A 15,402-nucleotide genomic window follows, 5' to 3' on the forward strand; every position below is an offset into this window, starting at 1 on the left:
TTTGCCAGCATGGATATGGGGAGCTCTGCACAGGACAGGTGGGTCACAGGAACTTGGACTTTTATTACCTTCAGTCATTCTCGCTCTGGGGCAGTGACTGCTAGCAGAGGGGGCAAAAAATGCCAACAGCCATTGCAGAATCACCCGGCACCGTCTGGCAGAGACATCAATGTGACCCAGAAGACACACTCGTAGCAGAGCCAATCTCTTTTCAACCACAGAGCCATCCTTCCTTCCCCAGGTCTCTGTGTCACGTGCTCCAATAGTGGCGGTATTTCTCCAACACGATGAAATAAACACATGTAATATAATTTATTTATTTTTTTCCCAGCTCTTGAGTTTATCTAACCAAAACATTTTTAGGAGCTGGATAACAGAACAGAATGCCAGTCTCAAAATCGTAACTTTTAAAGTTGGGTGAAAAATTAAAACAAATTAAAAATAGATATTAAATTTGAGAGAGGCTGAAAAAGTTCTGTTGGAACTTGGAGGAGTTTCAAATGTTATTTTTAACCATAGACATTTAGCTCTTATGGGAAACAAAACTTAGAAGGACAGATATAATTAGGTCAGATATTGAGAAACTTATTATGCTTTGCTACAGATGATCCCAGGAGAATGTAACTTAAGCCCTTTTTTTGTATTAAGATTCAATCATGGTTCTTCACATTTTTATGTGGAGTTCTGTTCAAAGAATAAAATAAAGTAGGATAGAAATACGCTTTGTATTCCTAACTGTTTCAGCATGTGAAGCAATGAATGTTTGACAAGAAATCCGAGGACAGAAGGCAAGATTTTTATTTCATTTTGTACCAAAATACATAACATTATGCTAGCATCTGTGCCTGATTTTGTTCCCTGCGTAGATACAATTGATATACTGATGATAGTGGTATCTCCTGGGATGATCTGATGCGTGGCACCTCCAAAGCACCGCTGCGCAAATATTGGCTACGCCTTGCAGCGTGATTGCAACACAGACATCATTCAAACGGCGAGTGGGGAAACTGAGGCAAGGAACCTGATGATCAACGCCAAGCCTGTTTCACAGCTGCAGTCAGGACTCAGGAGCTTCTGCCTCCTGCTCCCGTTGCTTCTGCAGAGACATCCACCTTCACAAAAGAAATATACATTTCATACATAACCAGAGGAGAAAAGCCTCTTTCAAAAGAAGAAATGAGCCAGTAGGTGGCTGATAGAGGGTACTGCTAACACATGGATCTGTCATTACTCATAGCATTTATCATGTCTGTTACCGAGGCACACTGTTCTTTAAAGTAGGTGTCTAATTTGAGGGATACTGGTTTTCTCAGCAGCTACAGCGATCTGGGGGGAAGTCTTGGTAAGTTGCCTGAAGTGAGATATCGCACATCATTCGTTGTAAAGCATGCACAGAGGGAAGTGGAAGTGGACTGGAGTCATGGCAGGCAGGCCGTGAATACCACGTTTTCCTGGCAGAGCCCCGCTGGCTCAGGAGTAGGAAAAACAATCAATATTCTCACTGACATGGATTTGCCGGCACCCCTCCTGGAACCCACAGCCAAGTCAGACACCACATATACAAGCAAAAGAGCCTTTTGGTTAGATAGCTTCCATTTCTCAGAAAGATGGTTTAACTGTATCAGCAACAGGTCTCCGTTTGCTAGCATAAAATGTTTCTCCAGCCAGCAGGGAATTTATGTGTATAGCTATTAGCACAAATTCTGCGGTTTAGACGGATTCTCAACTGCCATCAAAATGCAATTTTTTACAATGTCTGGATCTGGAGTTTGGGTCAGACCCTTCATTACAGGTGAGTGAAAGCAAAGAAGTCTTTTCTCACTGCTAGACCATGTCCAGACCAGGAGTAGTGAGAAGCCACTTTTGAATCCATCTTGAACCTGAAGTGAAGATTAGCAAGATGCACATAATTTTCCAAGGTAGGTAAGAATCTCATGTGTGGCCTATAAGAAATCTTCATCAAGACAAAGTGGTGGAAGGTAACTGACTCCTGTACTGCATTGGAAAGCATACGTTTGTGGCAACATAAGAGTTTCATCCATCCCACTGTTGCCAATATTCAGGACTTTATTTGCTTTCTACACTTGTAAACAGTAGAGATTACAGACATAGTTTCCCTGTCTGCCACAGGAGGTATTAAGGTTGATGAGCTGTTCCTAATTATTGCTAATGACTACGAGGTAGTGATATTGCTCTTCACCTTCAAGGTAGTAAGTGGCATCAAGCTATGTCAATAATTTCCCAGAATAAACATTGTATTCTTACTTTCCAATGTAAATTGCACTCTTATTGATGCAATAGACTGCAACTGTTTCTTCAGGCTGTGGAAAACTTCCAGTAAGCAATAAAAGCCTCGGTCATGTAATTCTGTTGGGTGCTAGTTCCTCACAGTGCTTTGCTTGCTGAGCTTGCAACAGGGGCAATACAAAAGAAACAAATTCCCTATCTGCAACATATGAACTGTACAGCAAGCTTGTCTTTTTCCTTGTGGTTCAAGCAGAGCTGGGTTGGTTTCTCTAAAATACACCACTTCCTACATGCCAACACAGAACCTCACTGACCTTAGAAATTCACATCTGCTGAGTTATAACTCAAAGTCCAGAAATCACCTTTCCAAGTCTGTGCCTGTTAGGGATAACGCTTTTGCTGGTGTCCAAACTGACATAAATTAAAACTTGTTGAGATTAATATGGAGAATACATGTATTTTCCTATGCTGAGTAACTCTGTAGGCACACTTCTACAAGAGTTCTTTCTTTCCGGCTGTTTCTCTTCTCTCAGACATCTGTCAAGTCTATCCCAAGCCTTGTCAACCTGCTTGTATTGCTTGTTACAGTTCTGCCAAGAGATTGAATTCCTTTACTCAAGGTACATTGGCTAAAGAAGGTGTCGTTGTTTTATTTATTTATTTATTTATTTATTTATTTATTTTATTTTGGCTGAGGCAGCTGGTCTAACTTTTCTCAATCTAAAAAACTATCCCAGCAAAATTACTTTTTTTGCTTCTGCACCAAGACTCAACGTTTTCCAGCATACAAACACCATTCGTATGTGTAACACTGCATGCTAATGACTGGTGTAGCAATAACAGCTCTCTCCTGGCACAATGGCCGAGCTCTGAATTTGACATTTGAGTGTTCCCTGCTGTAGGCAATAGTGCCTCTGGCTCTAGAGAAGTGGCAGGGGAGCAGACTATGCAGAAAGCAAACTCTGCCTTAGGTTTTCAGGATGCTCAGCTAAAAGATGTTATCAGGAGAACATTGAGCTTCATCCTCAGGTTTTGACAGGTAAAATTGTCTTCCTTTTGATTCTTGAAACATCATATTTCTCTGTTAGTATTCAAGGCAACCAGTAGGATAGCTACTTGCCTTTTCTATTTTTCAGAGAAAAGCAAAACCAAATTCTTCCTGGTTTGATACAAGAGAGACACTGTCTACTTGAAATAGAGCCAGCTTTTGAAAATGAGTTAAAAGTCATCTCCTTGCCAATTTTTGTGGGTGTTCATCCTGCCTGGGTAGCAAGAAAATTCCTGCAGGGAATGAATGTCAGAGCAAGCAGGTAATGAAGAGCTAAACCCCTGCGAAATTTCTTTCTTCCTTCCTGTGAGGAGGAGGAGGAGAAGGGAAGGCAGATGGTAACTCTTCACTGGAGCACTGTGCGTATGTCTGTTTTTGAAGCTTTACCTCTACTGAATTGATGCGTTTGACTAAAAAAATATATTTTTCCTGCAGAAAACAGGAGTAAGACATCAGCATATTCAATGGCTGCATTCCTGTGAGCTGGGGGAAAGTACTTAGGAAAGCAGGGAGAGGAGAGAGTAGGAGCTGCTTGCTGCAGAGAGCACTCCCAGCAAGAAGAACATATCAGGACAACTGCCAGCATACTGAGTGAAAGGTGTTGGGGAGTGTTTGTTGTTCAGATTTACCAAATTGATGCGATTTATTGTGCTTTTCTTTCATCCCCCTCCAAGATGTTATGTCTGTTTGAATACATTTTTTACTTTATTGCTCATTATTGGAGATATTTCACTCAGTGAGGCCCAAGTAATACAATGCAATTTCCCAGATTTCACCACGGAAGCTCAAAATAATGTTTAAGTGCTTTTCTGCAAAGGCCCTCTAAAAATTGAACCCAAGCCCTGCTTCATTAGTCACTTTGTGGCAGAACAGCAGGAAAGCCTGTCTCAACTTGAATTTTATGTCTATATTAAATATATATATTTTTTCACAATAAAGACATAACCTAGGACTACATCTTCTCAGAAAAACAGAAAGTGTCAGAACCACTGCTAAAGTAGTATTTGTTCATTAGCCTCTGATCACATTCTAAGGAAGACAAAGCAGTACATCCAGGGGAATATTTCCTAATTTCCTGTTTCCTAAATTTGGGGGCATAGAATGTGTCTACTTGAGCCAACTGGGGAGTCTGGAGTCCACTAAGTTGTGGGTGCCAGGGTGAGGATGATAAAAACCTATTTAAATCTATGCTGAATGCATTGGATTGTATTAGTCTCACCTTTCTGAAAATACTGTATTCCAACACATTCAAAGTGAAACTTCAGGTTTTTTCACATCAAAAAAAAAAAAAACCTTTCAAGTTTTACCTACATTTAATTTAGTAAAAATCATTTTATCTCCCCAAGTAAAGCACAATGCCTTTTGCCATTATGCCCAGGTCCCACATTTTGTTTCTTTACTGACTTTCCATTTCAGCAGGAGCAGTAAAAAAAAAGCTCTCAGTTCAGAGCAGCCACAGACCTCATGGATCTTTATTTATTAGGTGAATGCCAAAAGTCAGTAATTTGTGAAGTTGGGCAAAACCAAAGGTTTTCACCCACACCGGCCTGGAAACATCAGTGCCCTCACAGGGACACCCCCAGGAATGGAGAGCATGCTATCAGGGGAGGGCTTGGGGAGCCCTAATTAGCACCTCAGTAGGGTGTTGATTAATTGGGTTAATTGGCAACCTGAGCTGTGAAGTACAATGCCAGCCTGGAAGAGTGAGGCCTGGTGGGGTGCTGTCAGCTCTGGCTGCTGTTGTGGTCTCCTCAGCTGCCAGAAGCTTCCCCAGTCCTCGGCAAGGACAGGGCCCCGCCGCCATCTTAGGGCAGTGTGGGGGTTGGCACGGCTGGTGGGCGCCAGGACATGGCGGGCTGGACCCGCAACCAGAGTGGTGACCTGGAGGGGAAGGAGGAGAAGGGGGAGCGGCAGGCTGTCCTGGTTCTGGGAGGAGAAGGGCACCAAGCAGCTGCCTCGGCCTGTATGAGGACCTGTCCTTTGTAACTCGCCATAGGAGTTACCTAGGGTAAAACCAGCTGTTTTCAGAATGCTGTCAGGCACACAAAGAAAATCAGTTTAAGCACCAGAGAGACGTGTTCCTCCTCCTTTCACCTGTCCCGTGAGGTATTACCAGTGTTGCCCTCTCCCTGTGGAAGTACATGGAATTTCCTAGCACGTTCTGGGCAGGAGGTAACCGGGGAAAACCACAGCGCTCGAGCAAGAGGCAGTGGCAAATCCAAATGGTGGCAGCCACCCACCCATATGACATCCATCACGTTACTGTGGGTAGGCTGGATTCCTGCACAGCAGGAATATGCAGAGGCCATAAAGAACACACCTGCTCTTCCCCTCAAGGTCCCAGCACCTAAGGCCCATTCTGCCCCTTCGGCTTTGGTTTAATGATGCCAGCAGGTGCCACTTCCACGTGATGCTTCCATGCCATGCAGAACAGTGACATTAACACAGGAGAGTTTTAGCCAAAGTAAGCAACCAAGGGCCTGATAAAGAGTTGAGTTTTATCATCATTGGACTAGATATGCTAGTGAGGGTCTCACAGTCCAGACAGTCTAACTGCTACCAGTATTTTCCAAAAAGATCCAATGCCCACTGCTGCAAAGGGCATACGTGGCACTGGAAAAAGGCAGGGAGCCATTGCCAGTGAGGTGGGGTTTGTATCAGCGCAGCTGCCCAACCCATGCCCTGCAGCAGACAGCAGAGAGGAGTGGGGTGGAGGAGGGAAAACGGAGCTATGTTTTTGGTGCGAGATCCAGGGAGGAATGAAATGGTTGGAGGTTGCCTTTTCTTCTCCTTTTTTGTCTCATCCTATTCTGAACCAAGGACAGGAAGGAAAGAAGTCCTGGAAACATTTCATTGCTTTGGTTTTATGAAATCAGGAAAATAAGAAGTATTTAATTAATTCTGAGTAGTCTGAAATAGTTTACTTCTGCTTTTGTGTCTATTATCCTGCATAAAAGTCCTCAAAAATCCTTGCCTGTTTCTTTCTGTTGGACGTAGCTAAAGAAGACACAGGGCAGTCCCAATGAATCGGCATGCAGCTACTTTGACCCTTGGCTTCTGCTGAGATCTCAGCAACACGCAGCAGTTGTGGAATGCCTATCCTGCTTTACATTCAACCCCAGCTTATTCTGGAATAACTTTCATGTGTAGACAAGCCAGGACAAGGCTGCAGTGCTAACTACCCTGTCTTTCTCTCTTCAGAAATTCTCCCATGGGAAGGGAATACTTTATTTCCTCTTTAAAGTGGTGATTTGTCCCAGTATCTTCCACAGCTGCACAAAAAGGGGGAGACTAGACACCAGGATTTGTCCAAAGTGAGATGGGCTGGATCTGGAATAAGCAAATCAAACTCTCTTTAAGTTAATGTCCCACCTACCATTTTAAGATGGATCCAAACCAGAACACTGAATGCAACTCCTCTAATGCCAGGGAAATTCAAATCCAGGTCCAACTTAGAAACCTAGGAATGAGAGGTGAGGTAATATGACACTTCCCTTGGGATGGCTGTGCGAAAGAATGCAGGAAGAAGGAAAAATTAACCCTGTCTGCATGCAGAGCAAGCCACATCCCTCCTGCTCTCCAATCCTGGGGGAAAGACTCTGCTTGTTCACGATTTGAGCATTACTCCTACCCCCCAGACAAGAAGGGGCATGATACAGTCCTAATGACTGGGATCTAGGGGAATGTGGAGTTCATGACGAATATTGCAGACTTAGCAATACTGATTGTGGTGGTGTGGAGGCGGCATAAAATAAAAAAAATAAGATTTTAGAAACTTTGCTTTGATTTGATGCAAGAAAGATAATTAGCAAATAAGTTGCACCTGATATCTATTACATTTTTACAGGTGACCCTCACCTACACTTGAATATTTATTCAGTAGTGTAGCACTGGATTCAGAGTGAATGTCATATGATTGTCTGCGGTGAATAAAGATGATCCTAGAAATCAGTACTACTAGCACTTGCTGTACTGTTCCTTTTATCATGGTTTCATAGCATTTACACTATGATACAGAAATGGCAAAGTAATTTTGAAGGCAAATACATCAGTATAGCAGTCTCACTCAAAGGTTCTATTAGAATCATTTTTGGAGAGAGAAGAGAGAAATTTTGAAGGAGATGGAATCTGAAAAAGAGCCTGGGGCAATGGCTGATTTCCACTTCAGCAGACATCAGGAATGGGCAAGGGAGTCTCAGCTGTGGTACCATCTGAAGGGTGACACTTTCAGGTAAGTAGCACCTAAGTGCCATCCATCATCAGCCAACATTTTGTTCAATATTTATACAGAGCCAGCACCTGTAATTTCCTGGTCTAGAGGCTACGGGTATACCAGCTAATGCAAGGAAGCAGTATCTACTAATGCGAACAAACTCACTACAGATATACATACTTATTTGTCTGTCAGTGTTGTGCTTGCTGATAAAAGGCAGATATTTAGTCCTGAGTTTGCAGATGTACTTAGTCAAAGCTGAAGAATTGAAAAGATCAGGTGGGAAGGACTTATGACATTAAAAACAGGACTTGCATATTGCAGAAGGTATTCCAGTATGGAGGGTTTAAAACATACGGTGACTTTACTTACTCCTACCTTTTGGATCAGTGACTATTGAAGTTAGCTGGAAAAAAAAACAACAAAGCAAAACACAGCCAAAACCGTGGAGCTGCATATGGTTTTGACTCAAAACTGTACAAAAAGGCAGCCTTTCAATGGTGTTGGAGTCAAAACCATAATTCCCTCCTTCCATTATGAGCTTCCTAGTTCCCTTGGGGAAGGATGCCCATCAGGAAACTCAGCCCTGCTATAGCCAGATTGGCCTTGGTTTGTCGTGAAGGGCTGCAGGGCGGTTAGGGGAGCTCAGCTGAGGCTTGGTGCTGGAACAGCGAAGCCCACAGCCCAACTCTGGAGAGGTCCCAGGTAGTTCTATTTAGAAGCTACAGCTTCCATCAAATTAGTTATAGCCCCCTGCGGGCTTAGATCTAGGCCAGTTTTAAAATGATCGCAGCCTATTATATTTAAATACTCACCTGCAGCTTGTGTGGTAGCAGTGCAACTTCTAAACCAGGTCGATGACTAATCAAGGGCAGTTTGTGCTAGAAAGGAGGAAAGAAATTGTGGCACACGCGTGACTTCTAGATGGGGCCCAGTGTCACATGCTCTGACAATGTGGGGCTCTGCAGCCCTGGGGTCAGCCTCCTCCCAGACTAGTCTTGGGCATTATCTTGGTTACTGTTGAAGGGAAATCTGATGTTTTCACCCAGATTTGAGTACTAAAAGGATATGGTGTTACAGCTATCTGATTGTAGGATTAAGGGCACTGTTCGCATCATATTAAGGATGATACTTTCTCATGCACATTGGTATAAAGTTACACCCACAAGTGTCTCACATACAATTGTCTCCATATAGAAGTGCCCTCTCTAAAGCCCCTGTGTGAAGTTGCCCTGATCTCTAAAGATGCAATGGGATTAATTTCACCCTACTTCAGTGCTTACCATGTCTCTCTTCTCTCAGTTAGTCAGCTGGGCTCCCTCTGTAGTCAGAGAGAAGCAGGCACTTAAAAGCAGTTTTACCTGATCTCCTGGAGACATCTGCACGAGGACAAGAAGAATCAGGTTCTAGAAGTGCTGATTTTTCTCCAGTGACTACAGAGGAATCCAGCACTTTGCTTTGGAGCTGCTGTCCCAGCACCCCAGCCTCCTGCTCCCTGTGTTACTGTTGTGTCTCTGCATCCTTGACTGACCATAGTTTCCACAGGAAGTGTGTGTGGGTGGCAGATGTGATCAGCCCCATAGGATAATCCTGGCTGACACATAGTGCTGCAACCAGAGATCCCATCTGGAGGTATAGTAAGCTGCAAGGCATATCTGTGGGAAAGGAAAAGGCTCAGGTATTTGTCACGGTGATCCAAGAGACCAGAAACTCAACGAACCTGAATGTTCTTAGCCATAAGAGCAGCACAGGAACCACCCAACACTCCGGTATCTTTTGCTATGGTTTCCCTCGTTTTTACAGACTTTCATTTTTACTTTGTCTTAGCTATTTAGTGAGGAAGATTTCTCCTTCCTCTTTCTCTCCAGGCCTTTTGATCTCCGTACCTTGTGCACCCCATGCAGCTGCAGAACATCGCCTCTCAAGGTCCTCCCGCAGACCCAGCCCTGTTAGGGTGGCAGCTGGCCATCCCACCCCGTGCTTGCTTAACCCTGCCTGGCCACACCAGCCTTTTGCTGAAAGACCACTGCTCCAAGATGCAGGGCACAGGGAAGCTGGCTTAGCAACCCAAACCTATCCTGGGACTGTGTACAAACAGACCTGGCGATGAGCCTGGCCTCCCATGAGCTCCCAAGGAGAAATACCATGGTAAGCAAATGTAAAATATGAAGAGAAGAGGCTGAAGGAAAACAGCTGAGCTTTTCAGATGATCTGAAGCAGAATCTAGTGGGTGTTTCTCTCCTTTCAGTTCCCTCTGAAAACCCTGGCTCGCAGTGACAAGATCACATGGGTGCACAAGCCAGATATTGCACAATCTTCTTCCAGACCGCTTAAGAGGCGGTGTGGTTGTTTTTTAATATACACTGCCCCCTCTGGCTTCCCTCTTTGCTGCTTCTCTGCTGCCAGGTGCCCATCTCCTGCAGGAATTAGGAGTGCAGAAGCAAGAGGGGTGCAGGGAAGGGGAGAGCAGCATAGCTTTATGGATCACGTCAACCAGGACGTGCCATGTCCTCAGGCAACATGGGAGAAAGTGGAAAGGCGCTGGTTGGAAAATCTGGCAAGCAGGTGGTGTCACTTCTGGGGCACGGGAGGCACAGGAACACTTTTCTGCCTCAAAGTGCAGTCCTCATCCCTGCAGCTGGCACTGCACGGTGACAGGGTTCACATTATTTGACTTCCGTTTATTTTTGTTTCTTTCGCAGTTTTGCTTAGCAATGTTAGCACTTATATAATCTCTAGCAGCCTCTGATATTAACACCTCATTAAAATGAGCAGGGAACAGGATTCACACTGCTACGGCTGCTGTGTTTCGCCTGGAGACAGGTGTTCTCGGAGATGGCTGAAAGAAAGTAGATCTTTATGGGGAAAACTATCTTTATAACAGATAGGTCTAAGAATAGACAAACTCCTTGGCTTGGACCCATCTCTCAGAGACATCCAGATGGGAATCCTGAGTCCAGTGAGTCAGACCGTCTGTGCAAGATGAGGGGGCAGAGGGCTCCTTCTCTGCAAATCTTGCTAGATAAGCAGGATTTAGGGAGCGTTTTCACCACTGTGAAAGCTCCCTGGGACCCTGCAGGGTTCTGGGGCACCTGTGCAGAAGGTTATGGCTGTGGGCAAGACCATTTTCGTGTGGTTTCCCCCAAAATACACCCGCCAGCACAACCCTCACTGGGGGCTGCACACTGGGAAAGCTCTTCCAAGAAGTCAGAAAGGGAAATTTGATGGCACTGTTCCAGAAGAGGAAACGATGCAGGGATATGTTCAAAGCATCTGAGGAAAAGGGCTTGTCCTCCTATGGGTTCAGAGAGGATTTTGCTCAAAGGAGAGAAAGGAGAAGGCGGTCCAACCAGGCTGCATTTGTCCTCGTTGTGAGATCCCCTGTTGCCTCCCCTTGCTGGTGGGCAAAGGACAATATTTCTAAAGCAAAACATGGGCAAAGAACAAAGTGGTGGCAGGACTTTTTGAAGCTATTTGATGTTTTTTCACACATAACAGGCACATAACCCTTATTTGATTGGATATGCCAGAAATGAACTTTCTCTTGAATGTATGGTATTTCTGAGCTGGCAAAGAAAAGCTGGCCAGATAAACACAATGTTGAATGTGGTATTCTTTTTGAAGTGGCTTTAAAGATGTAAGGATCACTGCTTTTGGATTAAGTGATTTCAGGAATCATCCCTCAGGAGGGAACTGGGTCATTCAGAAATGCCATCTAATCACCGCCAAAACCAAGGTCTTTTCAAGGTGGTACTTGTAAGAGTGAATATAGAAATCTTCGGTCTTGAACCTGTGTGCTCACAGGTGAGTGAGATATCTGTTGAGGTTCTGTCACTAAAATAAAATGCAGCTCCCTAGGATACATCAGCTAACTGGATATTCATTAACCCTTGCATCTGTGTCAAAACCAAATAGGATAGAAAACCTAAACAGATGAAGAAAAATGCAGCTATACTGTAGATATTTTCTTTAAAGCTATAAAAGTAGAAATATATTTTATGTATATATTTTATATGGATTCACCCCTTCCGAAAATCAAAGCCTAAAGGAACGTCTTTGCTCTTCAAAGGTGCGGCACAATATGTGTCTTTCCCTCACCGGTAGGTTTCAGTGTTGTGAACACTTCTAGTGCTCAAAGCTAAATAAAAGGTATTGCATATCTTTTGTGTGGGGGATTCATTCTCGATTCACATGGCAACTTAATTTATACTGTCTTTGTTATGAGAAACAAATCAGACCAGCTGTTCAGTGTCAGCAACTAGAAAATGCAGCTTTTGAGATTATAGAAGGCAGTATTGCTGCTGTAGTGTGCCATTATTGGTCCCATGGGAAGATCGTTTCTACGATAAGGAAAGATAGTGTCTTTGTGCAACATTTATTTTTAATTATTTTACGGGGAATGCTCTAAAATAAATTTTCCTGAAGCAAAGTAATCATAGGAAGGGTTGTTCTTGTTTCTTCTCTATTGCATTTTGCTAAGGTGGAGAGCCACAGTGGTCCTCCATCCATCCCTGTGAGACGGTAGTGCACCATGCAGTGAGGGATCACAGTTATTTGTGAAGTGTTTCCAATGCTCAGAGAGAAAAGAGATATGATAGGATAAAGTATTAATTCTATCTCATCTTGACGTTATCCCTATAAATCCCAGAGACAAATAACACCACTTTTAGCAAATCACTCCCTATCTATTAAGGATGGCATTTCAGGCTTTGGTAGAGCAGTAAATTAATACCGCATCCTGGATGACTGGCTGAAGAGGTCTGAGCATCTCTTTAGCTTCCGTGCTTACGGATTTTAAATTTTCCGTATTCAAGGATGCTGACAAACATTGTTTTCCCAAAAGACATGCTTTTGTGAAGTCATCTGTATAATGCAGTGCAGCATCATGAAACAAATGCACCTCTTTTGCATTTGTAATACTTTTCCTCTTGCTGACTCTGTTCAGAATGACCAAGGTCCTGGTCTCTAACATACCCTAATACCTGGAGAAATTAATGGAAGTGAGGCATCTGTCTGCTTTGTTGTTTTTGATCTTCTTCCTTAATTTTCATGTAGACCCAGAGGGAGCAGCTTCTTGTATGGGAGGGAATGACTGTGCATGTGTGAATGTGGAATGACTGAGCAGTTACACAGGGAGTAGAACTGGCAAATTGTGTAAGGGTGAACAGAGTGAAACTTCTGGCAGGTATCACTTCCACAGGAGAAGTAAAACAGAGAAATGTCTAAGCATCCAGTGAAACCAGATGCAGATGCTCCCTTTTTCAGATTTTCCCCTAACCTTTATAGCTCGCTTGTAGCATGTTAAGGACAAGCTCTTAGGCATGAGCACAGAGTTGGACCTCTTCAAATGCCACCTAAAACCACTGTGGATACAGGGGTCAGCCGATGGAACATGTTGTTCAGATGTTTCCAGAGGCTCTTGCAGAAGCCTCCCTTAGAGGCTAGCCAGAAATTTTCATCAGCTAAAGATAACTTGTGACAGAAACCTGTCTAACTGCCAGCAAGTACTGGCATTCACCCAGCAGATCAGGCAAAGTGTGCCTTCCCCTTCCCTGAGGTATCAAGTCCCACAACAACTGTCTTTAGAAATAGTTCAGGAATGTTTCGGTCAGGCTGGAGCTCAATCCCAAAGCTCGCCTGGGTGCCCTGGCCTCTTCAATTTCTTCTGGTGTTGATGGTGGTAGATGAATGTCCCCCCATTTCCCTTCAGAAGCTTACGCTGAACCTTTCACCGAGCTGGTTACACCCTTGGTTATGATCAGTACTGACAGAGAAACGGAGCCCTTAGAAACTCCTCTCTAGCACATGGGACCAGCAGGGCTGAACTCAGGAGCAACCTCTGACCTTGATTTTGGGGGCCAGTGCCTGCTGCCCTTCTACCCCCTGACCGAAGGACTTCATCTAGCTGTAGCACCTCTACCAGAAGTACAGGTTCTTCCTTCAGTTAGCTGTTGAAGCAAAGTCATTACCTCCGGTCCTGGTGACATGAGATACACTTTAGACTCTTCACAACATCCCCCTCACCTGTATGTAGAAATACACGTGTATTGATGCTCTGCAATGTATTTACCAACACCATATTTACTGGAAGGGGACATCTTCCCCCTTGACAGGCTGAGGGAGCTGGGGTTGTTCAGCCTGGAGAAGAGAAGGCCCCAGGCAGACCTTACAGCGGCCTTCCAGTGCCTAAAGGGGGCTACAGGAAAGCTGGGGAGGGACTCTTTGGCAGGGGGTGTAGTGATAGGACAAGGGGGAATGGCTTTAAACTTAAAAGTAGTAGGATTTAGATTAGATATTAGGAAGAAATTCTCTGTGATGAGGGTGGTGAGGCCCTGGCACAGGCTGCCCAGAGAAGCTGTGGATGCCCCATCCCTGGAGGTGCTCAAGGCCAGGCTGGATGGGGCTTTGGGCAACCTGGTCTGGTGGGAGGTGTCCCTGCCCATGGCAGGGGGGCTGGAGCTGGGTGGGCTTTAGGGTCCCTTCCAACCCAAACCATTCTGTGATTCTGTGAGTCTAACTCATACAAATAAATGTTAGTAGTATCATTAGAATGGTCAAGTAATTCTCCTAATTCTGTACATGAGAAATGAGGCCCTAATTGCAAGTACTCTAAACTATAGTAGAATCATAAAATCATAGAATGGTTTGGGTTGGAAGGGACCTTAAAATCACCTAATTCCAACCCCCAATGGCAGAGTAAAGCTATGCCTGCTCCGGGCTGACACTTCTGTTCAGTTTATGCAGTGAATTATGCCTAGACAAAAAGTGTATTAAAAAGCTAAGTGGAACTTGACAAACCATCAAGATATGTTTTATGGGAAGAAAATGTACAAAATGAGTAATATTTATGCATAGTTAAAACATATTTGCCAAATGCCGGTGAAATGGGAAATATTAATTAATACTTTTTTTTTTTTTCAGCAGAAAATTAATTGAAATTATTCAGAGTCCAATTCTGCTCTCCTTGTGCTGTGACTAATCTATCTGAGATGAATAGGCTACTTGTAGAATAAGAAGCTACTCAGTATGACTAACATTGGTGGAATCAAGCCCTTCATGAGCATTATTAACCAGTTTTGAAGTACAGTGCTCATTTTGTGTTCTTCCACTGAAAGACAGGCAGTTTTCTCCACTCCTTTAGACTTCCAAGATGCCCAGAAAGGTGTCCTTTCAAACTGTGCCAGCAAAAAAAGCTTCTCATGAGAGGTGCAAATGGTATTCTTACAGATGTAAAATAGCTACTCCATGTGCAAGGAGTGAAATCACAATTCTGAACTTTAAATCTCAAGAAAGCAAGACCACTGCTGGGGGATTGTGCTGGTGAAGGTGTAGCACCCTCGGTGTCAAAATGATGCATTGGGCTTTCCTTTTCAGCTGAAGGCAGATGATGTAAAAGCACAGCTCAGGACACTCGTCTGGATTTCTCAGGGCACTCGTTTCTGCAGCCATCTGCTGCACAGAGCTGATGCTCTCGGTGGTGTTCATTATGAGACATGGTTTTAAAGCATTTAACATAACCACAGTCTGACAGACAGGAAGATGTTTATCCCCTTAGGGAAGTGATCAACAAAAGTGCATCTGGAAGCAAAGCAACGCTTTTGGATCCTGTCCTTGTGGCCTGGCTCCATAAAAGACGAAGCCAATTTTTTTTTTTTTTTTTGCCTTCAAGAGGACTTTACACTTTTGATCCAGAAATGTGTTAACAGAGATCAGAGAGTGGAGGTGGCATCCCAGATGGCCCACTGGCAGATCCTTGGATTTCCCCAAAAGGAAATCCTAATGCTCTTTCCGAGTCCTGCTTTTTGTTCTCTGTGTCCTGTGCAGGCAGCTCAGTCGGTCTGAAGGCAGAAAGGAGACATCTGCCCGACAGCAGCGCTGGCACACTGAGGAACTG

General features: G+C 44.1%; 1 long non-coding RNA gene across 1 annotated transcript; it reads right to left on the reverse strand.

The window, feature by feature from the left end:
* On the reverse strand, nucleotides 1-9,382 carry LOC136789785 (uncharacterized). The gene is made up of 4 exons (XR_010828740.1): nucleotides 8,870-9,382; nucleotides 8,324-8,389; nucleotides 6,672-6,755; nucleotides 1-1,112 (listed from the first exon to the last, which is right to left on the reverse strand). It is a non-coding gene; the product is annotated as an uncharacterized lncRNA (long non-coding RNA).
* Between the last annotated feature and the right edge of the window lie 6,020 nt (nucleotides 9,383-15,402).

This window comes from Anser cygnoides, chromosome 2, assembly GCF_040182565.1.
Source record: "Anser cygnoides isolate HZ-2024a breed goose chromosome 2, Taihu_goose_T2T_genome, whole genome shotgun sequence".
NCBI classification, from domain to species: Eukaryota; Metazoa; Chordata; class Aves; order Anseriformes; family Anatidae; genus Anser; species Anser cygnoides.